Raw genomic sequence first — 27,499 nt, 5'->3', positions numbered from 1 at the left:
ACACGATGCCAGGCCATCAGTTAACATCTTGTGAAGTAAAAGCTGCATGTTTGTAATGAATAACTCTATTAAGGTGTATTTAATAGATAGTTGCTTCTGTATAAAGTAATTTATAGTCCATAATCTATAATAAGGCTTCCTTCAGTGAACAAAGTCCATCCCCTGTTGTCCTCTCACATCAACCCTCACTGATTTATTAGTTTAGAACTGTTTTGGATTGTTTTGGCAGTGCTGGATCTATGCATATTTCTCACCGGATTCAGACGAGATGATTTTTTCACTGGAGTAAGCAATATTAAAACCATCTTAATTATGGAATTGTTTCATACATGTATGGACTGGAGTGCTGTGGATTATTGTGATGTTTTTATCAGCTGTTTGGACTCTCGTTCTGATGGCACCCATCCACTGCAGATGATCACAACAAGTGATGTAATGCTAAATTTCTCTAAATTTGTTCTGATGAAGCAACAATTCATCTACATCTTGGATGGCCTGAGGGCGAGTAAATTTTTTACTCAAAAACTATTATTTTAGATGAGTGCATGTGCCTTTGTGGTTGGAGTGAGTCACACAATCAATAAGAACACACTGATATTAAACAGTATTTGACTTTTGTACTCTCAGCAGTGCACGTTATATAGTTTTTATTTCATATTGTTGATGGTTCAACTTTTGTGTTTGACATTTACTACAAAAATGTTGTTTTTTTATTATCATGTTAGTAACTTTGTACAGACGAACAAAAACAACATGGCATTATTTTGGTTTACATAATGTCAAACATTTCTGGTCTCATATGTTTTGGTTTGTGCCACACAGTGTTTCTCCTACTTGAGCTGGTGGGGGCTTCAAAGGGAAAATTCATAGTGAGAATAAGAACATATAAAAAAGTCATAAGATCGCATAAATTGGTAGCAAATGGTGAGGGTTTTCCATCCTCTTTTAAGAAGAGAATAAACTGTAGATGCAGTAGGTTTATTGTTAGCCAAAATTACTCTGAGCAGTGTTAACTAATTAGTTACAGTCATGTGAAGATGAGGTTAATAGATGTGTTGTTGTCTCAAATGGTCCTTAAATGTCCTGAAACTGTCTTTCTAGGACTTGTGCTAAAAAATTTAAGTTTGTATTGCCTTAGAATAAATTCCTAAAGTGGCTTAATTGGCTGCATCTATCTACATCCAGCTGCTTCCAACTCACCACAACAACATGGACCTGAGATTGTTTACTCAGCCACTTGAATGGAAAGAAACATTGTTTAGGCATGATTAAGTTAGACGGTCTCTATTCTATGAGTTTAGCTTGAAAAAGTAAGGAATTGTGGAAAAGATATATTGCTGAATCTATAAACCCCATGAAGTCAAATGAGTTTTATGGCTTTTATCTACATTCATTTTTGGCATCTACAGTACTATAAAGAACCTTTATCCATCGCACAAAACATTCTTTATATTGGGAAAAAAAGGTTGTTTCGATTATTTTAAATGGTCTTCACATCAAGATTTTTTTTTTTTTTTTTTTGAGGAACTGTTCACTGAAAGGTTCTTTGGGGAACCAAAACTTGTTCTTCTGTGGCATCGCTGTGAAATGATGACAGAAACATGCGTTCCCAGATTCAGTAGGAAATATGTCAACACTGGAGAAAACCCCATGAAATGAAGAGGTACGTTTTCTATCCAAAGCTATTTCCCTCTTTATTTGGACAAACAATGAAAACCAACACTAAAGTCCAAACGCATGTCTTTTGTCCTCCACACTGCAATAAATATTTCAATTTGTGAATATTTTCTACGTGTTGTTCAATTCTGGCCCAATGTCCCGACACACTACATTTCATACACTTTTGTTATTGGAAATCTAAATAAATCAAACAAGCACAATAAAGCACAGCTTACACAAAAGTCACTTTTAAACCAAGCTGCTTCCACAAATCTGGGGGAAACCTTTTTGCCAGAAGGATTTGCTCAATACAAACACCCAGTTTTTCAAATGACAAGATGTTAATTCTGACGGCACCCATTCACTGCAGAGGATCAATTGGAGAGCAAGTGATGTAATGCTAAATTAAAAGTCTATTCTGATGAAGAAGCAAACTCTTCTACATCTTAGATGGTCAAAATGTTCATTTTAGGTGAACTATTTCTATAGCATTAATAATTTTTATAGTTGCATGCAATAGAGTCACTAGCCAGCAGGTTTATAAAATGACATGGCTTCATTTCAAGTTGAAACGTATCATTGCTGACTAAAAGCAGACATGCATAACAATGGCATCAATCATTAACAGGGAGAAACACTTATCAATCATTGACCAATATGTAATCTACAGAGAAATAATAAACTCGGTGGCTTGTCTCGTGCACAATCTCAGCTGCGCACTTGTATGCTGCTGCTTTTCAGCGTCAGATGGTATGCAGAGACAGGTTTAGACCTGAACTTCCGTGTCAAGCAGGAAGTGTCAGTGACTAACATACAAGCGCCACAGCTCAGCAGCCTCCTGCATGTGGGTTGGGTGGTGTCCACCGTTAAACAGGAAAGAGAGGCATTTTACAGAACTTATTCATGACCCCAACACCTAGTTATTAAAACTGCCAAATCAACCACGGTAAGTGATGTTTTTCCTCAAACAAATGTTAATTTTTAGGACTAGGTTCAGTGTGTTGATTTTTTTAATCAAATACCTGTTACATTTGACAATAATCAAATCACAAGATGATTTTATAGTGTCTCTGGTGCTTAGTCTTAGTCTAATTCCACAGTTCTGTAGATTATTTTCATTAATGACTCATTTTAATTACTTTACTGATTGTTTTTATGAAAATAAAAAAGGAGTTTAAATGCTAGACCAGTACCTATATGTTGTAATGATGATGTGAGTCAGTATATTTGATTATTGATTAGGGTCCAGACATAAAGATGACATGGGCAGATTTGCTTTTGACCAATATGTTGTTTTGAACTGAGCAGAAGGCGCTGTGGAAAATGGCTCAAACTACTCACTCTTCTCTTCTGACTGGATTACTTATCAATTAATTCATTATATTGCTGTGACTGGTTACCTGTTGCACTGTTGGACACAAGCAAACAGAACAAATAACACCACACCCATATCAGTGTGATATTTGCTAAAAACAATGTCTAATAGTTTTGGACTAACAGTAGTTTCATTTATCATTAAAGCTTCTCAAAACATAGTTTCACTGTGCATGAATCATCAGTGCATGTTATTATCAAAATTTGATTATTTGAATAGTCCTCAACGATCCACTGAAACGCCCACTTTACAGAATCCAAACAATTCTTGATGGATAAACTGCCACAGTATGGAAGTAAAGTTGGGAATGTCATTTCATGTTGACTTAGAATGGACAATATATGTTAGATTTTGTAAAGAACAAGCCTTCAGTTTTTGCTGTTTGGCTTGTCCTCAGTTACTCGGTCTAATTTGGAATAACACATGCTGTCAGGGCTCTAAATTAGCAAATAACAATAATTTGTACAATGGTGACTGAAGGAATTAGAATGTCGTCTACAAAATTTCATACAGAACAATGTGAACTCCTGCATATGCATACGTTTTAGCCTCAAAGCATACTTTTTTTTTGTCTCGGGCTCTACTTGCTTATGATAAAGCGGTTTAGTGTTTCAAACATAACAGCTCACAAGTTAAAGTATACAAGCACTGTGACAGGAATCATAGAACGGCACACCAGCTGAACTAAAACACTGTTTGATGAAGAAACAAACAGGAGACTGTTTTTCTATCAGGTTACCCCAAAGTCAACAGTCCGTCTGGGTCTGTAATGACTGTTTTCCTCAGACTAAAATAACTACTAAGGAATGATAGCATCTCAGTGATTTTAAAAAGCATTACTGCAGCACATTATACTGTAGCTACTAGGCTACTCAGAGAACTGTGAAAATGAGCTGTTAAGATATGTTTACATAGCTCTTTCCCAAATCATGGAATACTGCAAAATAAATTTGTTTATAGGTTTTCTTGTGTCTCAAAAATGACATTTACAGGTCAAAATATTTAGTCTGTTTAGGAATCAACTCTTATTTTTAGTGTTTGCTATAAAGCAGGTATCACTATTACTGTTGCATTAAAAGTAGGTTTTTGAACAAACTCCAAAGTAAACTTTGCCGTATACTGTAACTAATTGTGTACTTTTCATGCTATATAAATGAGTATACCATAAATTGTGTAGCTTGTTGATGTGCTATGCTATATTTTTTTTTCCACAGTGGACCTACAATAAGGTATTAGTTGTATAGATTTATATCAGAAATGTACTTTTTAAAGAACTAAAGAGTTCATGAAATTTAACAAAATTCAGAACTTTGTTACAGTTATCCTTCAAGGTAAGACCGGTTTGATTGCAGTAAAACTAAATAACTTCCTTGATATTTAATTCAAAGCACATGCAGCTGTGAAACAGATGGAAACATTGAGCTCATTTCTTTTCCAGACCTAAAATCCTGCACAGATGCCCTTGATATGGACTATTATTGTTACCATAACACTTAACAAAACAAATGAAAATGATTCTTGAAGCATAAAATATACCGGAAAAATAGATTAAACAGTATCTAGAATGTCCTCAAACGAGTCAGATAACCAAAGATTTACTCTGACACAAGGTTTCAACATGACTAATGCTGGGCAATTGCATGTTTTCATTTCTTCCTGTATTGGTACCTCAGATCTACACTGAAAAAATGTTTCATTCATCCAAATAAAAAAAATAGGGTATTGATTCATATCTGTATTTTTTAACTTGATCCAATGAAAAATAAATAACTTGTCCTAAACAATATTTTCTATGTCAATGAAAACTATTTTATAAAACCTGGCACAAAGTATTTTTATTTTTATTTTTTTGAAGAAAGTCAATTAATTTAAATTTGATTTTTGATCTGAAAAAATATCTAGATTTAATTAAAACAAAAATTCTCATTTAAGAAATTTATTTTTGATAGTTTTCATAGACATAGAAAATATTGTTTAGGGCAAGTTATTTATTTTTCATTGGCTCAAGATAAAAAATATAGATGTGAATCATTACCCTAAATTTTTTTAATTGGACGAATTAAAATTTTTTTCACTGTAATTTCCAAGTTGTTTTATTTTTCCAATTTGTTAAACTAAAAAAAAATAAAAAAAAAATAAAGGAACATTTATGCAATTTTCTGTTTTATTTTAATTCAATTCCAAATGTTAATTTTAAAAACACAACAAAAAATGTTTTGATTTTTTTTTTTTTATCTGAAAACATTTCCCCATAAAACATGAAAAAACTAGTTTAACAAACTAACATAAAACAGTTTATCTCAGAATCACAACAAACGGCATCAAAACTCTATGGTTTTATTCCACTCTGAGTTCACAGTATTGGCAGTACTGAATTTTAGGTGCTAACTCACCTTTTTCCAAGGTTGAGCATTACCTGCTGAATAAAATATAAAGTGCTTTTCAAACACTTAGTCCAGGTGCAGAGCATAAAACAGTCTGAAAAAATGGACATAGAAGGCCTGAGATCAGTCGGTTCAGCCATTACAAAGTTTCCTTTCAAGATGTCTCCCACTCTAGATGGGTTAGATCTGAACTTTCTTGATCAACGCTGATAATTCTTACTGGAGTCTGTCTTGTCATCTGCGTCCTAACAGAGGAAGAAACAGTTCGATAAAGACATTATCAAGTCAGTTAGATAATGCTGTTGTCAGATACTCAAGAACATATGCTGCGTTTACACTGTGTTCTACTTAGAACTGTGTTTCTATGGCAACACTATCGATGCCTAAATTAATCTGCAGCAGTCAGGTACAGTCACGTGATACAAGTAGAAGTTCTACAAGGACATCAATTCTTTTTCCAAGTTGCAAACTTGTAATTATGGCAAATACAACATGGGATGAATGCACTTATACATACCTGGTTTACTTTGGGTGATGTCAGGACAACTGTTGTCATTGACAACTTTTCTGTGAAGAGCAAACATTAACGTTACAGTCTTTATAATGGCATCTGACTTAAGGGTTTACATTTAACTGTACAGTGTGTCTGTCAATAAAGTGATCCTCCTCAGAACAGGTCTCAGTTAACACACATGACATACAGCTGATCTGGAGTTCTGCTGTGAGGTGATATAAGTGTACATTTTAGCGCATAAAGTAATTTAAATGTATGTACATGCCTGATGTGAACAACAACATTGTTTCGTTCGTGTATAACATCCATGTTTGAACATAGAGACAGGGTTTCACAGACAGAGCTTAGTTTAAGCCAGGTCTAGGCCTTAGTTAAATTAGGATATTTAAATAACTTCTATAAAAATGCCTTAAGAACTTTACTGGTGTGCATCTTGAGACACGACAATGCCACTGACATATTTTAAGATGTGCCAGTAAAAGATATTTTCAGTTGAGACAGCTTGAACATGCATTTTAGTCTGAGACTGACCTGTGAAACCGGGGATAATGTTTATATAACGTTAGCTGTGCTCTCTTTTCACAGTTATGAGGGCCATATTTAACACTTCTAAAGCATCTCTTCCATTTCTTCTTCCTTCGAAAACAAGATAGTCGTTAAGAGGGCTCTGAACCTTGATTGAACAAAAGTATATTCATCCGTTTTTGTATTCATACCTTTAATTATTTTAAACTTATTTTTTTTTAAAAACAGCCATGTCTATTAAACGTGGTCGTTAAATTATCGCACTCACCATTTTAGCGCCACTATCGTCTCTCCTCCATTGCAATCGCGGCTGCTGTATGAATTAAATTAACTTACATTCCTCATAAACAACATTGAGAGATAAAACAAAAGGAAAAGAAGAAAATAATCTTAGTCGATCTCACTGGTCCGGGGTTCAAGCGCAGTTTTGTCCGCTGCAGGCACGAGAGAAAACTAGCTAGGTAACAGATGAGAAATGTCCCGTCGTTTAGACAAACAACAATTTTTGCCGATCACAAACAGTCTCTCAAAGAAAAGAAAGAGCAAAAAAAGGTAAATGGTGGAAAATAACATCCATACACCTAACTTATCTAAAGCCTTCTACACACTGCACGATTTTAGCAATCCTATAAGATCATTGCTGGTCACACTGTGCGACATGGATCTAATAAACTTGCGTACGACATGCATGAAGACTGTATGATGATGACACCTATTGACTCGTAGGCTACGAGGCACGTTTCTATAGAAGAATAAAAACATCATTAGCTTGCGTTAGTGGTAAACAAAAAGAGCATAATGAATCACACTTTGACAGTTGTAGTTTTTATGTGTGCTGAAAAAAGTGGGAGCGGTGAAAGTGGAAGAAATGAGAGCTAAACATAATCAGTTATATGTTTTAGTGCCATGTTGCGTTGATTTCATGTCACATTTTTACTGGTTGTTCAGTAAACATGGGTCGTATCTGCAAACAAATTGTACTAATCGGTGGTCCTATGTTGTACAGTGAGAGGTTCAAAGATGGCCGTTGTCACAGTCTTGCGACCAAAGATAGCCTACGATAATTTTCTGGCAGTGTGAGAAATTCAGCATGATCATCGCACAATAGCCTTGTCCAAATACCCACACTTGTGGTCTTTGAACTTGATCACTTGACTACTTATATGACGTATTTCTTGTATTTGGCCCAAGTGTTCAAGTGAGGATGAAGACCACAAGTGTGTGTACTACTTTTCATTACCTGATGGGACACACTTTAATTTCTGGTGCTTCTAATTGAGTGATAAAAAGCATTTGATGTACAGAATAAATATAGGCTACTCACCTTTGCAACAATAAAAGTTTTGAACTTTGTTTTACTACCAAATTATATGTAATATCTAATTATTATTAATATTTCACTTACATTGGAAAGTTTTCCGTGACCTCTCGCGATCTTGGCAAAAAGTCTTGCGATTTATGCCGCGTTCCAGGCAACCCGTAACACTGGAACGGCAGTCAAACCCGTGACTTCCCACCCGTGAACTCGTACTAGATCGATGTACTCCCAGTTCCGAGGTCTGACGTCACATAGCCCGGGAAACAACAATGACAGACCCTACGGATAATATTGCCTACGGATGCGGTGTTTATGCAAGTGGTACATGGTAGAAATAGACTTTAGGACAATATAATGTTGCAATAAAATTAATAATCTAGCTACAATTCCTTGCGCTCAGGCAGTTTGGCGTGACTTGCCTGGAATGCTACAAAGTCATGAGTCGTGGTTTGAAGTCATGATTTACGGGCTCAAAAACCTGCCTGGAACACAGCATTAGTTCTAAAACATGATGCATGATGGGATACAAATACCGCTCCTGAGCGATACTGGAGATAGTGTGGATTTAGTGTGCGTTAAGGGCACTGCGCTTTGGCGTTTTTAAGATCTGGACAGTCTTGCGCGCTTACTTCCTGACGCGCGCACGCGCTCTCGTGTGGCCAAGACTGCAAGTGTGTGTATTTGGACAAGGCTAATGTATTTGCAGTTACGACCCATGTTTACTGACCAACCAGTAAAAATGCGAAATGAAATCAACGTGACATGACGCTAAAACATAAAACTGCTTACCTCCAACTCTTATTAACTGTCAAAATGTGATTCATTATGCTCTTTTTGTTTACCACTAGTGCATGCTAATGATGTATTATTCTTCTATAGAAACGTGTGTCGTAGCCTACGAGTCAATAGGTGTCATCATCGTATAGCCTACATGCATGTCGTACCCAAGTTTATTAGATCCATGTTGCACAGTGTGACCAGCAATTATCTTATAGGATTGCTAAAGTCGTGCAGTGTGTAGAAGGCTTTACTGTGACAAATGGTGTTATTAACGGACTCGCAGCACCAGTGTGAGGAGGCGTGGTCATGATATAAACTTAATAATATGAGATAATCTAACCCTGATATTTTACATTCGTCAAAACAAAAATATATAAGTCGAGCCCTTAATGAAAAGTATTTATATTTATCAATGTTTTGAACTAAAAAAAATATTTGAAAAATAAAACTAATAATGGTAAATTTCATAGAAAGACAAATTATTAATTGGATGACGTACTGCTTGAAAAACTTTTTTCAGTGTATGTATAATAAATCTAACAAAAGACATTTACTTATATTTTGATGTGAATATACTGATAATATAATGATGCCCATGCTTATCAGTTGTTAGGAAAAAGACACGTATACAAAGCACCGTATTGTGATAGTTGCATAGAGATACAGTAGTGAGTGTCATCTGTTTCCTGTTGCTTTCAACATCTTGTGAGGGGAAGTTTCTGTAACCACTTCCCCATGTGTAGCGGCACATAAAACAGCTCTCTGATTGGCTGCACGGCAGTACTTCATTTAAACAAGAGGATGCACCATGGTTTAACTCACAGGTGCTGGAGTAGACTCCGGCAGTTTAGTCTGACATAGTATTAATTGAAGAACTTGTTTTAGTTGGAGTATTACAGCACAACTCACATTTAAATGAAGAATTGCTTGAGTTGCATTGTTGTGTTCAATTAAAATAAAAAAAATTTTTTAATATGAAATATGATTTATATTTTTTTTCCAGAATGCAAAAAGATCAAGTAAACATTCTTAGATTAAAAAAGAACAAATAAATACACTGAAGGAGGGCTTGAATCCCATCTTTAATGTCTATGGGATTTGCCCACTTAATCATCCAAGTAAAATGTTTCTCTTCTCAGACTGAAAAGTACGCTTATTCTCAATAAGCCACATGATTTATAGGAATCATTCATGTCTGTGGCAGGAACCATGCGATACAAGCTAGACGTCTATGTTTAAAAAGTGATAACATGTGCATTCATTCAAAGCAGTTGCACAAACGAATTTCTGAATGTGGGAGAATAAGAGGGAAGTAGGCCAGAGTTGGGTGTTTTGGATCAAGATAACAGATAATGTTTGTTTTATTATAGTTGAAGCTGAATACTCAGAAGTGAAGCTAACAGATCTTTATTTAAACTGGCTCATATATTTTAACTGTGACAAAAGAAAAGTTTAATCTATCATTGGAGATTCAGTAAGTGAATAAATCAGTTAATGTCTACAGTAGAATGAGACAGAGAATGATCTCTTGGCAAATTCATTTGCACGTAATTCATACTTTCTGTAATTTTGTACACTCAGGCAGTGCTGAGCGTTCATGGGCGGGATTCTGCATGTCTTGGCAAAGAACGAGTTATGCAAGCTATGCTTTTATCTATAGCCTCTGGATGCATATTGTGCAATGTTTAGCTTTGGGCAATGTTTTTTTTTTTTTTTTACACATGTGCACAGGTACTCTTCATTACTCTATATGGTATATTACTCTATATATGTACTCTATATTACCAATCACAAACACTTATATGCTGCTGTAAAAAAAAAAAAAAAAAAAAAAAAAAAAAATAGCACCATCCAAATGACCAATTCTGCACAGCAATTACAAAACTACTTTTGTGGCCAGATTATGACAACACCAGTGGGACAAAAAACAATTGTAACTTATTACATCTTAGTTTTTTTTTCTCCATTAAGTAGTACTGACTTTGAACTAAACACTCTCAGTGTTTTTTTTTAGCCATTATTATAAAAAAATAAATGTAGTTCTCTCTCTCTACAGTATCTCATTCAGTTTATGATCTCACTGGTGAATGGATAAATGACTGATGGGAGGATGTTCAGCTGAGAATGCTGACTCACATGTAGAATCAAGTACTATAGTCAGGATGTCTGCATGCATGAATGTTCAGTGACACTTCACATTATCACACTACAGGCTCATGAGACAGATTGGTTTAACACAGGGAGGAGATAATAAAAGTGAAAGTTTAATCTAAATCAATCAGAGGGTCATGTAAAATATGTTAAGGTTTTTTTTGTTTGTTTTTTACTTGTAATTATGCATAATTTACTGTTATTACAATACTAAGTACATGTAATATACATCACCTTAAAATAAAGTGTTAACAAATATTTGACCTCTGAATGGATATGGATATAATAAATAATAAATGAAATTACACTGAACATGTGTGTGTGTTTACATGAAATGATCAGAATGCATTTTGTTAAAACTAGGCCTGTGTTCATACCTCAAGTTCTGTGTTCGGTTTCTGTGCTGAACTCACATTATGTGGGGTTTTCCCTAATTCTATTGCAAAACTTGTTCTAAAGATGTTAAATTCTCATCTCCCAACTATTCCTGTTGTAGATGGATGACATTGATGCGATGTTCAGTGACATGATGCAGGAGATGGATCTCCTAACGCAGGTATGTTTCTCATATCCTCAAGAAGGGAAACTGGCTAATCAGTGCGATGCGTGCCTTTGTTTGCTTTTAAGTGAAAAAAATATGGAATAGCTTCACAAAAATATATATTTCTTTTATATTTTCTTGTTGCATTTGGCTACTTCAATAGAACACAGCAATTATATCCCATTCAAACAGTTCCAGTATAGAGATACGATGCAGTGAAAATGTGTATATTTTCTTCATGCAGTATAAATTAGAGATGGTATAAGTCCGATGCGAACAGTATGAGCACAAAATATGAAACAAAAGTGGGAAGCACCCATTTTAAGACTAATATGCATATCACATTTGTATGTTTATAAGATGATAGTTCCTGTGCTGTTTGTTCTGCAGTTTAAAAAATAGTTAAAAAATAGCTTCCATATTTGTCTTTCATATGACTTGTTCCTCATTTGTCTTTTCACAGAGTTTTGAAGCAGAAACAGAGTCTGCGCCTTTGCCCAAACCTCCCTCCATTCCTGCCCCTCAGGAAATGAACTTTTCCATTGGTTTTACAGATCTGAATGGTAAACAATATTTCAACGTAATATTTTTCACAAGTGTCTGCTGTTTTACCAAGTTATTTCACCAAAAAGGCTCCATTCATCAAGTGTTGCTTTTAGGAAGAAATTAGTGATTAATTAACCATAAAATTGCTTGAAATTATGTCTGAGAGCAGCCCAAAGATGCACAGATGTTTGAAGTGGAGAAAGTTTATCTGAAAGCAAAGCTATACTTGTTAAAAAATGTATTTATTTTTATGAATTCTTTATTCATTTCTGGTTGTCACAGAGCCCCGCACATGACATTAATAAATGTCACAAATTAAGAACTTACTAATTTTTTTAACTTTTAAACCCACAACTTTTTAATTTGAGGCCAGCCATGTTTTATGAATTCCCTCCCTGGTTTTAGTTAAACCCTGGCTGCTCATTTGGTGGGAAATTGTGTATTTCTGGCCACAATATTCAACATAATCTCATGGAAATTTGTAAATATTTTACATTTGAATAAATTGGTGGCTTATTTGTATGGTCATACTTTGTATCTCCTTTGGACATGTTCTACTTAAGTCCCAATGATGGGGTTGGGTGGACCTTCATGCTTATTATTATTATTAATCTTATGTTTTGTATCATGTTTTAAAAATTCATATGAAGTAGCACACCACTTGATTAGATCAAGTTGCTATATTTTGTACTTAAAATATAGCAACTTGATGTGACAATTTTTTTTTCTTTTCACATTGTGACCTCTAAAGCATCTCTGCATGATCTGGAAGACAATGACTTGGACGCCTTGATGGCTGATCTGGTGGCAGATATCAGTGCCACGGAAGAAAAGTTTGCCACAGAAAGAGATACGTTTAAGGGGGGTCAGCTCCAGTTGCCCAAATACCCTCCCAGCCTCAGAGTAATTTTAACCTGATAGCATCAACTGACACCTCTAGACCTGCAACTTCTTCCAACTCCATTGCAGCTCCGCCCCCACCACCCACCTCCAAACCATCAAAAGTAAGTGTCATTCTGAATGGTTCACACATGCTCAGGCCTCATGTGGGTAACACGTACATAGTTGAAGGTTACAGGGTTTATTTTAACACAACCAGGCCAAATGTGTGTGAATATAATGGAATTTAAGTGCAGCCAACAAACTGCAATAACTTTTTGAAGCATATGAACCTTATGAATGTCTCTACAATATCCATTTCCACTCAGAATGTAAAAAAAGCTTAACCATAAAATGTAATTATCCTCATGATTGCAATGTTAGCTCAGCCTGATATTCACTGAATGTTATTTTCTGTCTAGACCAGTGCTTGGCAGAATGTACAACAGGAGATATCCAGACGGTTTTATAATGCAGATCAGCTCTGTTTTAAAACCTTAAGTGAGATGCCTGCCTAACAAGCACTTGAAAGCATTACAGATGCACTTGTTCTTCACCGATGTGAAGGCTGTTCTACAAGTTGTGCAGCATAATTATATAGGAAGGATACATTACATACATCCTTCTTTGGATCCCAGAATGCCTGGGGATATTTTGGAATATAGGCTATTGTACAAATATGAAAATATTTGTATGTATTTAACCCTAATTAATCGCATTACTAGCTTAATTTCCATTAAGATTCTCTGACCTCAGACTGCAAAACCAGACAACACTATACCGTCTTCCTTTGTCATTTTTAGATTTAATCTGCAGAGAGTAAAAGTAAACATTTCCCATATGCAGAGCCCTTTAATGTCACACTCACCCACTGAAACCACACACATCATTTTGTTTCCGTTAGGAAGAACTAGAGGAACAGATGAAAGCAGATAAGATCAAGCTTGCTTTGGAGAAGCTAAAGGAGGCCAAAGTGAAAAAGGTGAGAGATACAGTCATTTTAATCATTTTTCCGTCTTGAATGGACTTGAATGATGTCAAGTATATTATTTATTGCAGTTAGGCACTGCTCACGATGATTCATGCTGGCTTTGGCTATTATAAAACAGCTGGAGACTGTTCCTAAATCCATTTATCAAGAATGTGAGTCATTTAACTGCAAAAATATAGATGTTTTTCATGGCATTGTTCAATGCTGTGGGGTAGAAAATGCTGACTGCATTAGGTGATCTAGATGAGAGGACATCCACCACACTGATCCATTTCTAAAAGAGTAATAACATCAGTCAGATCAGGGCATTCTGGAGCATGCCTGCACCCTGCTGAATGCTCAGACATCTTCCCTCTCGTGGAATCCAAAGGAGGCCTCATGTAGGACGTTCCTTAAGAGAAATCACACACAACATCTGTTTAATCTAAATTGTCTCCCCTAGACCTTAGAATAAATAAAACACAACATTTACTAAAGACATGCAGCTTATGCATTTGTTGGAGTTTCCCATTTCAGATGCAGAATTTATAGAAGAAGAGCATTTAAATAAATGTAGCATGATTTACTAAGGTTTGAAGTAGTCAGTTACTGGTATTTGGTTAGAAATTTGACTTTCAGACTTTAATTAGGTACCTTATCACAAACAGCAGCCAATCAACAAACAAAAAGTATTCTTACTAATTATTTGTTTAGGGTTCTCAGTTTAATATTGTGCCTGCATGTTAAGTTCACTGGATGCGCAGCCGTGTCACAGACAGTAAACACAAGTAATAAGTGGTTTCCCCATTGTATTTCTGGCATACACTCTTAAAAATAAATGTGCTTCAAAAAGTTCTTCAAGCGATGCTATAGAAGAACCATTTTTGGTTCCAGAAAGAATTATTTTGACCATTTATTTTGACCAAAGCTTCTTTAAAGAACCATCTCTTTCTTACCTTTTTATAATCTGAAGAACCTTCTTTTGCCACAAAGAACCTTTTGTGAAACAGAAAGGTTCTTCAGATGTTAAAGGTTCTTTATTAAAGGTTCCATTTAAGCATCCACAAGCATCATGAAGCACCTTTGGTTTGATGTGTGCAGTTTAACATGGTGTTAGAATATTGCAAATCATATTCATTGTAAATAGTCCCAATGTTTCATCTTGTCTCGTCTCTTCATAATCTTTAGCGTAAACCTACCTTAATAAATGCCCTCCAATTACACCTCAATTATCCCCTTCTCTGACACCGACTGAGGGCAGTGCTGCCCTGGTTGAGAAATGCTGTGTTGGTCTTGACTTGCACTCTATACTTTTCAGGTCTTGAATCAGACTTTCTTCAGGCCTGTCTTGACTCTGACTCAATCTTCTTTAGGGTCTCTGTCTGGACTTGGACTCGACCCTCATCAGGTTTCTGTCTTGACTTACACTCAACAACTTTCAGGCCTTTGTCTTAACTCAGGCTCAACCATCTTCAGGTTTTTGTCTCGACTCAGACTCAAAATATTTCAGGTCTCAGTCTTGACTTATGGCGCTTTTACACTGCATGGTACGGCACGGTATGGCTTGCTTTTGGGGGTTTTTTCACTGGGTACAGTACTTGGTACCTGGTACCTCGGTTGAGGTTCCAGGTGAACCGTACCATTACCAAAACGTGACGTGTAAGCTCTGCTGATCACGGATTGGCCAGAGAGAATCGTCGCTACCTGCGTCACTGAACTTGTGACACAAACACAAAAGAACCGCTAATCAGCACAATCAACTAACAATCAAATGCAACTGTTTTGAATGAGTGCACCTTTTCAACCAAAAAGTTTTGTTTGTTGCGGAAGTACAGACGTTCCTCTTGCTGATAGCAGAGGAGCGCATCCAGCGAGAGCTTGATGGGGCGACATGGAATGAAAAAGGTATTTTTAGGAGTTGTGGCAGTAGAGGCGGCGCACCTATAACAGCATGTGAATAATCCCGCCAACTCTAAAGCGATATTAACTGCAGTGGAAATGGAAGCCGAGCCGAGTCGTACCACGCAGTGGAAAAGCTCAAGTGGATTAGACTCAACCATCTTCCGGTCTCAGTTTTGACTCTGACACAACGGTCTTCAGACCTCTGCTTTGACTCAGACATAACACTTCAGATCTCTATCTTAAATCGAACTCAGTCATCTTCAGGTATCAGGCTGGTTGACTCAGTCTAAACCTTTTTCAGGTTGATGTCTTGACTCTGACTCAACACTTTTTTAGGTCGTGGTCTAGAATTGGACTTGACAATCTTCAGATCTCTGTCTTAACTTAGACTCGACCATCTTCAGGTCTCGGTCTTGACTCAGACTCATCCCACTTTTGGTCTCATTTTTGACTCAGACTCGCATGAGCTGGTCTCAACTACATAACTGTCCAAAATTATTGTTAGAAATGTATAGATCCATAATCATAATATCAACAATTGTCAACAATTGCATAGGTTATGTGTATTTTTGTGTCTCATAAGTATCATGATAAAGTATCATGAAGACTAAACAGTCTCTTGAGCAATAAAAGAGCAACCTTTGAGCAATAATTGTTTGCAATAATAAGGCTCAGACTCCAGGAGGGATTATCAGTCTGGTTTCTAATTAGTCTGGTTATAGGTTACATGACCCACACTGACTTAATGCCTTCACTGAGTGATCTAAAGTTGCTTACTAAAAGTGGTTTATCCGGTGTACAGTATATGTTGTAACAGTGATTACAGCAAGAACATAGTTAAAGTTGCAATGATAACTGAAACAATGTGGTCAGTACAAAACATGACTACAATCAAAATGAGACCATTTTGAATGCACTAAGCTACACTTTTAGCATGATTGTTGATATTCAAATTTCTCGATGAGCATTTCAAGCACCATTGCAGAGCCAGTAGTTCCCTTTAAATGTATTGCCATTCCCATCCTTCCCATGTATTTCACAGAAAATGTATATATCTACTGTATATACATCCAAACATCTGTTCATAGGCTCTGTTAAAAAGACCCGCATGGCTTGTCACCAGTGTGTGCTTATGTTAGGCTTCTACCAGGCTTCTTAAAATATTTAGGTTTCAACTAAATTTTGTTTAGCCAGAAGTTCCACTTTGCAGAATATTCTGACCAAGAACTGCTAAACTGGATGACATCTTATGACCAACATAAACTGTAAAGCATCCTAACAGTTTGCTTTGTTTACAGGGCATGCAAAGATTTTGTTGCACATTTGCCAACAAACTATGCCATAATTCCAAATGGAGATGCAAATCACCACAAAAAACAAACAACATGCAGTTACCATGTTAACTACAGTAAGTTTAACCTTGTTATTTATGTTTTGTTGTGATAGCTGGTCGTGAAAGTGGAGATTACGGACGGCAGCTCAAAGACTCTGATGGTGGATGAGAGACAAACAGTCAGAGATGTGATGGACAACCTGTTTGAGAAGACACATTGTGACTGCAATGTGGATTGGTCTGTGTGCGAGACCAACCCTGACTTACAGACTGGTGAGTATCATCCAGGTACACACAGACCTGCATGTCCATTCAGTTGTCATCAGCTTTATAAAGCTGGATTTCGCGAAGATGATGAAGTGTGTTTTTACTGGCGTGCTGACAGCCAGGCTCCAGTGAGCTCACAGTACAGAGCTGACCTACCACTATACACATTCACTCTCATTCACCAAACGACAGGTGGGTTTAATTTACTGCCCCAGACACCGTCACTCAACCTCCTTATCATGAGGAAATACAGTCCTTATGATCGAAATCCCCAATTTTTCTTTCTCCATCTGCTCCGAGGCTTCATCTGCAGCCATTACCATATGTTTGCTTTCTGGCTGCCAAATTTTAGATGAATAGACTGGATTTATCTTGTGTTATTCCATTCGTTCTTATCCCTAGAGAAAAAGAAGTGCACCTGTGGTGTACTTTAAGACATAAAAATATATTTAAAAAACAAAAACAGTACTTGCAGATAATATGTCAATGGAATAAAAATGCCACGTAAGTGTACGCTAACATTCACGTAGCACACTTACAAAGTTACAAAAGTTAATAAACATAGTCTTGAAATTTTAATTGCAAGTATATACTTTTAACATTTCACATATACTACAAGTGCGCATTTAGTGCACTTCTTTTTCACAAGAGAAAATAACACATGGAATGGTGGAAACCAAATGTTATAGTTTAACAATTGGCACTTTAAAAACTTGCAATAGACCTCTTTGTTGTCAAAAGTATTTGTCCCTCATGCTGCCTTCTATTGGCATCTCTCACTGAAAATGAACCGTCAATGCAATCTAACCACATAGAGAACATTACTCACCAGGGTTAGGAAGGAACAGAGTCAAACTTTAACTGTGTTAAAGATCTTTGCCAGGTTCATTTTAGAGAAGCATGATGCTATTTCCTACTGTGAGTGACTTATAATCATGAGGGAAACATCTAACCAGCCACAGTATACTTTCATACTCTATTGCCGTTCCTTGCTGTCTACATATACAGCTTTTCACCATCATCTACTCCCATCTATTAGAGCACTCTCATCGAGCTGAGGGACACATGAAATCATACACATGCTCAGGGAAAAATAGCTTCCATGATATGCCTTTGAAGCAGATTCACACCATGGGTGTAATGCCAGTAACCACATCAAACTTCAGACCACCCGTAAGATCTCTTCATTCCAGTTTTTAATCAGTATATGTGATATTTAACTGAGAATATGGGAGGTTGCAGACAGTATAGAACATATATACTGTATATACCACATTGTCTGGGTTGGCACCAATGCAATGGGAGATGTGCACAGTAAAAACATTTGCTTAATGACTTAATGATAACACTTTAGAATAAGTAACACACATATTCACTATTAATAAAGAGTTTTCCCTCAATAAACTCCAAATTTGCTGCTTATTGAAAGTAAGGTAGTTTGTTTGTAATAGTTATGTTTAGGTATTGAGTGGGGTTAGAGGATCTAGAATGTTTGCGCAGAATAAGGTATTAATATGTGCTTTACAAATACTAATAAACAGCCAGTATGCTAATAATATCCATGTTTATCAGCAACGAGTTAATTGTGTTCCCTAATCTAAAGTGCTACCATCATTATTATTTCTGAAAACGGTATTTTTTTCATATTATTTTTCTTTACTTTCAGGGGATCTTTCAGCTTCATTCCAGTAAATAAACCAAATTCATGTTAAGTTAACTATTCAAAAAAGAAAACCGCTTACACCAGTTACTTTCAGAGGAAGTTTGAGCTTGCTGTTTACTTTCATGCTGTGTATTTCTCATGCTTTACAGTGCATCCAGGCAGCTAAGACCAAGTCTATTTGAATAAGGAAATCCTGAAATCTCAAAAACTGCTAGCCATACAAAAAAAAAAAAAAAAACCCGCTACAAAATGTGTGTGTGTGGGGTGGGGGTGGGGTTAGGTGGGTTTAACTACTATGCATCAAAAATGAAGTAAAATTTACTTAAAATATTCCATCAAAAATTAAATTAAATGTACTTAACTACTACCCACTTGCATCAAAAAATAAGTGCAATGAAAGTGCAATGTGTTCATATTGTATTGCAAAACACTTTTGCTGTTATTGAGGTGGGACACGGGTGAGGTTAGGGACAGATTTAGGGGTATGGGTAGGTTTAAGGGTGGGTTGAGGTGTAAGGGATGGGTCAACAGTGTGTTTATAATGCACTTACAGAAATTTATTACAATGCAAAAACATGTATGTACACAATAAGTGCATTGTATCAAATCATTATTTTAAATTTTAAGTATAGTAGTTAAGGCCACCTAATATAAAGTGGGACCAAATATTTTAAGTTGCTGTAGATAAAAGTGTTTGTCAAATGAATCTTTACATAACGTGTGCATAAGTTTTAGGGGTGGTTTTGATTATAGATATTTAGTTATAAAAGGGAAATGACATTTGAACTGAGTTTGAACTTTCCACAGAACGAGGGTTTGAGGACCATGAGAACCTAGTGGAGCCTCTTTCTACATGGACAAGGGACACTGAAAACAAAGTGCTTTTTCATGAGAAAAAAGACAAGTATGAAGTGTTCAGGAACCCTCAGGCAAGTATTTGGACAGCTATTTGTGCTTCTTGATGATACAAATGAAATTACTAATAAATAGCTAATAATTTAGGGACCAGTTCTCACTATTATTAAGCAGGCTGCTTATTAAATATAGCATATATTTATACTTATAAAGCACATATTAATGCCTTATTTTGCATGATTCTTCTACATCCTTTAATCTTACCCCATACCCTAACTTAACTATTAATAAGCAGCAAATTAGGAGTTATTGAGGCAAACGTCATAGTAGTGAGAATTGGTCACTGAACTGTGACCAATAAATAACTAAATATAAAAGTGCTAAAAATAGTGGATATTTTTTCCCTTTCCTTTGCTTGTAATAACTCTGACATTTCTAACACTAAAACAACTTCTCTATTTCTTGTGCCCTGTAAATTCACTGAAAATGGAACAGAAATTAGAAAAGCAGTTAATCTCAGCACATTGACAGTTTTCTCTAATGGTAGAAATCTAGAAGTGGCCATTAGTGTAGAACGATCTGTCTTTAAAGGTGCCTCATGACATACATGAATACCTGATGATCAATTACTGCAATTCTGCTGAATGCTAATCGATATTAAGTCCATTCCAATTTCTTTTACAGAATTTTTATATGTGGAAAAAGGATAAGAAATCTCTAAAGGACATGAAAGACAAAGACAAAGAACAGCTACTGGAGGTGCGTCTGGCTTTAACTTTGATAGAATTGAGAGGCTTTATCTAAAGATACAGATGAAGACATTTATCAAAAGAAATGTAATGGTGTCATATTTAACATCATAACCGGACCCTCTTGATCAAGTAATGCAGGTCTTGATCCAATTTCGACACAACTTTCTCACCCTCATGTCATTCCAGTGTGTGTTCTGCAGAAATCTATATGGAACAACATGAGTGTAAGCGAATGATCAAAGTCTTCATGTCTGGTTCTGCATTTCTGGGTGCAGGAGAACTTCTGTGGAGCCTCCGTCATTGTGCCTGACCTGGAGGGTATTCTGTATCTGAAGGAGGATGGCAAGAAATCGTGGAGACAGCGCTACTTCCTGCTGCGGGCCTCTGGATTGTGTATTACTCACCCAAAGGCAAGACAAAGGTCAGCTCAGGCAATCCAGACAATAAAACATACAGTGTATTTTGACCAGACATGGAGTTCTGATGAATTAAGCTCAATGTACATAGTCCTAAATAATAACTGGCTTGGTGAAAAGGTCAAGCAACTAAATTTCGGTGACTAATGGTTTTTTTCTGTCTTTATCAGGCTTCACGGGATCTTGTGTGCTTGGTGCAGTTTGACAATGTGAACGTCTACTACTGCAAAGAATACAGAATCAAATACAAAGCACCAACAGACCACTGCTTCATTCTTAAGGTACGGTTTCAGCCCATGGTTTTGAAAAAGAAACGCATCTAATTGAATTGAATGTGCACTTTTAATGTAACATATACATACAGTACACACAAAACTAAATACTAAAATCATTTTTTGTATATTAAGTACAAAATTAGCTTGTGGTAATAGAGCACTTTAAGTACATTATGAAAGTGTAATTTTTTTTAACCTGGGATATATAATATTATACAAATATATGTTCAATATATTAAATCTGTGCTTGCAGATAATATAATATTAATGACAAAAGATGCTGCTTAAGTGTACGTAAAGACAGTACACATTCTTTTTGTTTCAATAATCTTTTGTTGTGCTATAAAGAAGTACACTTATTTTGATGTGTTGACTAACACACTAAGGCACACGTAAAATACTTGACTATAACTGGAGTGTTATATTTGATATAACATTTAATGTTAATATATGATAATATACTAAACTGCAACAGTATGAATGAAATTTGTAATGACAAATATATTTAAATACATTAAATAAAAATGTGATACAATATACAAGTGTTATATATTACAGTATTATTTTATATATACACATTTAAATGTGTGCTTACTTTTTCACAAAGGCATAATGATTTATTTAAATGTTTCTTCACTAAATATTATGTAACTACATATGTAGTTTTGAATGAACATATCTCTGCATTACCAGTGCTTGTGTATAATAAGTTTGTTTTGCAACACTTACACTTGAGTTCTTAACCATGTACAGAGTTCACGGAGTGATACATTTGTACAGTAGTTAATTCCTGATTTATTACACATATGTAAAAAGAAGCAAAAGTAGATGTTTCAAGCCTAATATGGTCTATTGTTTTCAGTGTTTGTTTTAGAGCAGCAATAATAAGAGTAATAATACAGAGAAGCTTCAAATATCTCATATTTTAAAGGAATATGGTCGTTTTTGTATCAATTTAAAGATCAATTTAATAGTAATTTTAATAGCAATAAATAAATAAATCAACAAACCACTCCCCTTTCTATAAAATACACTGAATCGTGACATGGACATTTTTTAAACCAAAGCAGAACTTTTCATAGACATGGACGTTAGCAGTAGAAACAGAAGAACTCGGGTGGTGGTACTTGTTTTCCTGTTGTTTTTTTTTTTTTTCCAGAGTCTCAGCTGAGATTTAGAGCTGTTTACTAACTTGAAATCAAACTAAAGAAAGGCGTTCTGTTCCATTCTGTGGGTGATGCAAAGAAATTGTGCTTCTGGACTTTGGGCCCTAAAGCAAATCCTTGTTTTAAAATGCTATCTATCAGCAGCAGTCATGGACATGAAAGACGTGAGGCTTATGGCACCAGAAGCTGTAAATTCATTTCCCCCTGAGATAACAAGAAGGAGTGGTGCAATGGTGTGACTGGGTCAGAGGTTTGAAGATGACCTTACTGCAACCCTTCAAATTGCTCCACTGGTTCAAAACTACATCCCTGAATGAAATTCCTGTTTAATTACTAATGTAGTAAAAATGGCAGACCTCATCCCCGGCCAGTTTTCAGAGACAACCTCAGCTTTTTAAGTCATGTGCCATAATTACAAGGACTCTTTAGGTTACTGCCCGGGCAGTAGGGCATTTATCTGATATTTACGCACCATAAATCTGCTTGGTTCTCTTTTATACATGTCCACTAAAAGACCACTACTTAAGCTGGTAGGTGTAACTTCCAAACCCTGGGCTGCTAAACATAAATTGTGCAATAATTATTTCAAGGTTTGTCTCCTGTATGCCTAGAGCTTTAATATATAACAAGTAACTAAATGACTACCCCCAAAGATAAAAGCTAATGTCTTGCATTTAAAGTTCCAGAATGCAGGGAGTGGTTGGGGAAGCATCTTTTCCTGTTTAGTGAGCATGGATGTGAGCTGACATTAGCTGTAGCAACACAAAACATAAAGGGATAGGGGTTTGAAGATTCACGAAAGGTGAATATTTTTAGGTAGCATTTTATGGTAAAGAACTTTGAAAGCTACATTTTGTGAAGCTTTTCTATAGAGAAAGATGAACATCTAGCCATGTTGCAATATTACACTTATCATATATTTTTAATTCATCTTTTTTTATTGAAGCTAAATGGCTTTCAGATACATCTTACATACATTCTAAAAATGAGATATAGGTTCTAAAAATTTATCAGAAAATACATACCTGAGTGTCTTTAACCATAATAATAATAATATTAATAATAATTCCATGTTTCCTAAAGATACTACCTAGTGGAGGTACATATAATGAGAACTACAGAGGGCCTAAAAGCAAGCCCGTGGCACTCACCACTACCTATCTATATTTAGTCCACACCGCATGGGTTTTTCAAGCCTTTCCAAATGGATATATATATATTTTTTTTTGTTGTGTTTGTTGGTCTATGGTCTAGTAGCCTACCACAAGTATTGAAAGTTCAAAAACTTGTGTGGGTGTGTGTGTGTGTGTGTGTGGTTCAGACCATGCGGTTTTCAGAGCCTGTCTGTAATTAAAGTCTTTGCCACACATTTTAAAATACCTCAAACTTAGTTTTTCTTCAGTTCTACACTGTTACATTGTTTGGAAAGTGTGAATATGGTTAATTGTTCTACATATTTTTAAACGAGGCATGGAAACAATATCACTGGCTAAAGATCTTAGAATCTATCCACAGGAGACCAAAAATACCTCACTGTATACATGATTTTCTAACAAAACCAGGTCCACTGACATGCTAAACTCTTGCTAAGGAAGCATGACAAAATCATGTAATACTTTCCAAGGGTGTTTCAGGCTATGTCTAAGGCTAGGAGTCTCTGTGTTTTAAGTTAGTCAAGCAATTGGGAAATAAAATGCAAACACATGATAAAATGCAATACATGATATAATATAGATCTAAAAATAAACCTAGCAACTTCAGACTATGCTCCAACAGAAAAGGACATGCATTATTTTGCACAACTTGTGCAATAATTATCAAGCACAACAATGTCTCTGCCTCTTTTAGAGCAATATTTAGGACTAATCCTAAGGACTAAATTGTGATTTTATTTTGCCATCTACTGTCTCTGCTATGCAACTACAGTTCAGTAATAATGATAATATCACCAATTGTCTATTGGAGAAAGACTAATATGATCAAAACTAAACGGAACTAACTTTGAATGACCCTTAATAATTGTTTACCAAACCAAAGAGAAAAACACAAACAAGAAAATGTGCAAATTAGACATGAGCAAGAAGAGCTTAAAGATTCAACATACGAAAAATACTAAGTGGTTTCACAAATCATCAGGGAATTATGTGGAATGTAATGTTATGGAATACAACCAAATGCAGTGTTATTAGGTATCGTGGCCTTTATATCAGAGTACACAGTGGTTGATATGGTTAATAGTGTGATCTGTTTTTCAGCATCCTCAGATTCGAAAGAATCACAATACATCAAGTATCTGTGTTGTGATGATGTGTGGTCCATGACTCTTTGGGTGACCTGAATACGTATTGCAAAGGTGAGCGGAAACCAATCCCATAGAGGCATACATTTCTAAATATTTAATGAAAGTAGATAATGATAAATCCAAAGAAGAATGAAGCATTTGCATTAGAAATTCTAGTTTACAATACAAATAATGAACACTGTAAACTTTAGCTGTTGTGTTCAGTTTGCTATTGTTGAACTTTGTCTTGGGCTTAAAGGAATAGTTCACCCAAAAATGAACGTCATTTACTCACCCTCAAGTTGTTCCAAACAGGAGACATTTATAAAAATGTCGGGTAACTGAACATTTGCTGGTACCCAATGGCTAACGATCATCTATTTTTTTGTAACTATCTTGAATTTTGTGTTCAACAGAAGAAGAAACTCTGAAACAGTCAGTAAATGTTAAACAGAACTTTCATTTTGGGGAGAACTATCCCTTAAGTTCTTTCTAGTTATTAATGGTCTTGTTTTGGCATGATTTCTTGTCATAGTCTGGTAAGCAGTTATATGACAACTACAAGGCTGCTGTGAGGAAAAGCTGCAGGCCTCTGCAACATGGGCTAACCGCACTATCCAGACCTCCTCATGCAATGCATCGACCCCCTCCCCGACACCTAAAGGTAGAGATAATGGTGAGTTCAACAGATCATCATAAAATCTAGCATTGATCTTTCTATATTAAGTTTTGCATATATCTTTCAGCCAAAGCTGCAAATGGACATGCTTCTCACCCCGCAGTGGAGACCAAGGGTACCGTCTCAATCTGCTCAGCTGTTTTAGTAAACGGAAGAACGGTGGTTAAAATAATGCGCTTATCACTAATATTATCGGTAACACTTTAAGACTTGAAGTAGACTGCCAGTGCAAGTTCAATACAATTAGGCACAGTTTTTTTATCACAAGGCTATATATGGTTCCTGAAAGCTGTTTTAACTACTTGTAATCTCATGATTGTATTTAGAGGTCTTCTGAATGTTTTTTTTGGTTTTGTTTTTGAAGGGTCCTGGCAACCAACATCTTTCCACACCACCACCTCCACCTTCAATGGAAATCTTGCCTCCCTCAACCACCTGACCCCATGTTGCCTGCCTCTCGCTCCCTGCTCCTTCCAGCACAACCAAAGTTAACAAGTTTCCTTCCTCCCACCTCTGCAATTTCACAATCCTCCATCCCACCTCCACCCACGGATGACCTGCCCGTCCTCCACCACCTCCCTCCAGAAGAATGCCGAGCAGCCCCCTGACTTCCTACCGTCCACACCAAAGTATATGACGTCTTACGGGGGAGCAGCGCTCCCACCACCACCTCCAGAGCCCCTTGCGTCTCTTCCACCACCTCCTCCTGCTCCCCAAAACTTTGCCATCTGCAGGTGGAACACACTGCCTCCACCTCCACCCCCACCTCCACCCCCCGAGCTCCTGCACCGGCCTCCTACCCAAACCCACCAACTCCGTCAGAAAAGTGGCTCCTTCTCCCCCTCAGAGGGACTACCACCTCAACTAGCCAGCGCCAATCAGGTGGCGACTTCATGGCAGAACTGATGACGGCAATGCAGAAAAAGCGCAGTCAACCATGAACTTGAAGCTGAGCTAATTGACAATTGTTTGAAATTGTTTTATTTGTACACCACAATACTAAAAATGTGTAAAAACTTGTTCTTATGCAACTACTTAGATTATATACTGTATGTATTACAAATATGCTATATCATTACTGCTAATGAAATGTCAGTAAATATGGGTCTTGCAAAGTTAACTGTTAAATAGATTCTGGAAGGCCTTATTGAGTTCTTATTTAGATGCATGATGCAAATTTTCTTTTTTATTATTTTTATTTAATATGCTTGTGTTGAACTGCAGAATGTTTTGATGCAAAATGAATGTTCAGTTATGCTTACATTGAAAAAACCAGATTAGGAAGAACGAGCTGACCCTCAGCTGCTGAGCCCAGGATGGAGGTTTACTGGAGTATCCGGCTCTCTCAGCCTCCTCCTGCTCCACAAATGCTCTCAGTTAGAGTCTTCTCCACAATGGGCTCTGCAAAGGCAGCGCCACCTACAACAAATACATCATAAGAAATTTTCTATCACATATGAAAAATAATAGTCTGCCTGAAAAATATTCGAGATTTTATGTATAATTGCCTGGCCTACAGTTACATTTCAAAGTAAACATATTAAAGCAAAATTTCATCACATGTAGTCATACCTCTGAAAAGTCATTTTTCTCTCTGGCTTTTCTGATAGCAGATTCAGCCATCCAGTTCCTCAATACATATCGTGGGTTGACTCCTGTACAGTAAAAAACAAAAGCAGTCACACACACACAACTATACAAACATAATACATAACAACATTACAAAAGTTTAGCGTCAATAAATGCAATGATGCCGACATTAAGGTGCTAAAAATTCACCTTTGCAATCACAGGAATCAATAAAAAAGATTAAAATATCAAAATAGAAAACATAGATAAATAATATTTCACTATATTACTGTTTTTCAAATGCAGCTAGCATTCTAAAAAAAATCTTGCGGACTCCAAACTTTTGAATGGTAGTTTGCCATGGCATACTGTAATGTAAAAATATATACAACATAGACCAAACAATACCTTGCATTCTGTGCTGACGTGCTGCATCTGAGTCACTTTCCATCCTTTAAGAGACGATTAAAACAGAGAAATATTCATTTCAATGCTCTAATGTATGCAAGCATAGATTGCAGCAATGTTACCCTTGACAGACGCTTTAAATACAGCTGAACCCCAGTCTCTGAAATACCTCATGTGATAAAAGGTCTGGACAGAGCCCACATTGACTGTAAAGAGAGACACAGTCACAGTTAATGGACTGAATCATTATTATATAAAATCATGGATATTGCAGCTGCTGTAGGGTGTGAA

General features: G+C 36.2%; 2 long non-coding RNA genes and 1 pseudogene across 2 annotated transcripts; 1 reads left to right on the top strand and 2 right to left on the bottom strand.

Annotated features, from left to right (window-relative positions):
* The first annotated feature begins 1,519 nt into the window (after positions 1-1,519).
* Positions 1,520-26,172, top strand: LOC109047248 (annotated as a pseudogene).
* On the bottom strand, positions 5,356-7,087 carry LOC122145002. Its single transcript, XR_006160029.1, has 2 exons — positions 5,936-7,087; positions 5,356-5,663 (listed from the first exon to the last, which is right to left on the bottom strand). It is a non-coding gene; the product is annotated as an uncharacterized LOC122145002 (long non-coding RNA).
* LOC122145001 lies at positions 13,509-26,595 on the bottom strand. The gene is made up of 2 exons (XR_006160028.1): positions 26,494-26,595; positions 13,509-14,054 (listed from the first exon to the last, which is right to left on the bottom strand). It is a non-coding gene; the product is annotated as an uncharacterized LOC122145001 (long non-coding RNA).
* Between the last annotated feature and the right edge of the window lie 904 nt (positions 26,596-27,499).

The sequence above is a fragment of the Cyprinus carpio genome, unplaced genomic scaffold (genome assembly GCF_018340385.1).
Source record: "Cyprinus carpio isolate SPL01 unplaced genomic scaffold, ASM1834038v1 S000006818, whole genome shotgun sequence".
Classification (NCBI taxonomy): domain Eukaryota; kingdom Metazoa; phylum Chordata; class Actinopteri; order Cypriniformes; family Cyprinidae; genus Cyprinus; species Cyprinus carpio.
The sequence above is the reverse complement of the archived record's forward strand: the minus strand, read 5'-3'. Positions and strand labels throughout refer to the sequence as shown.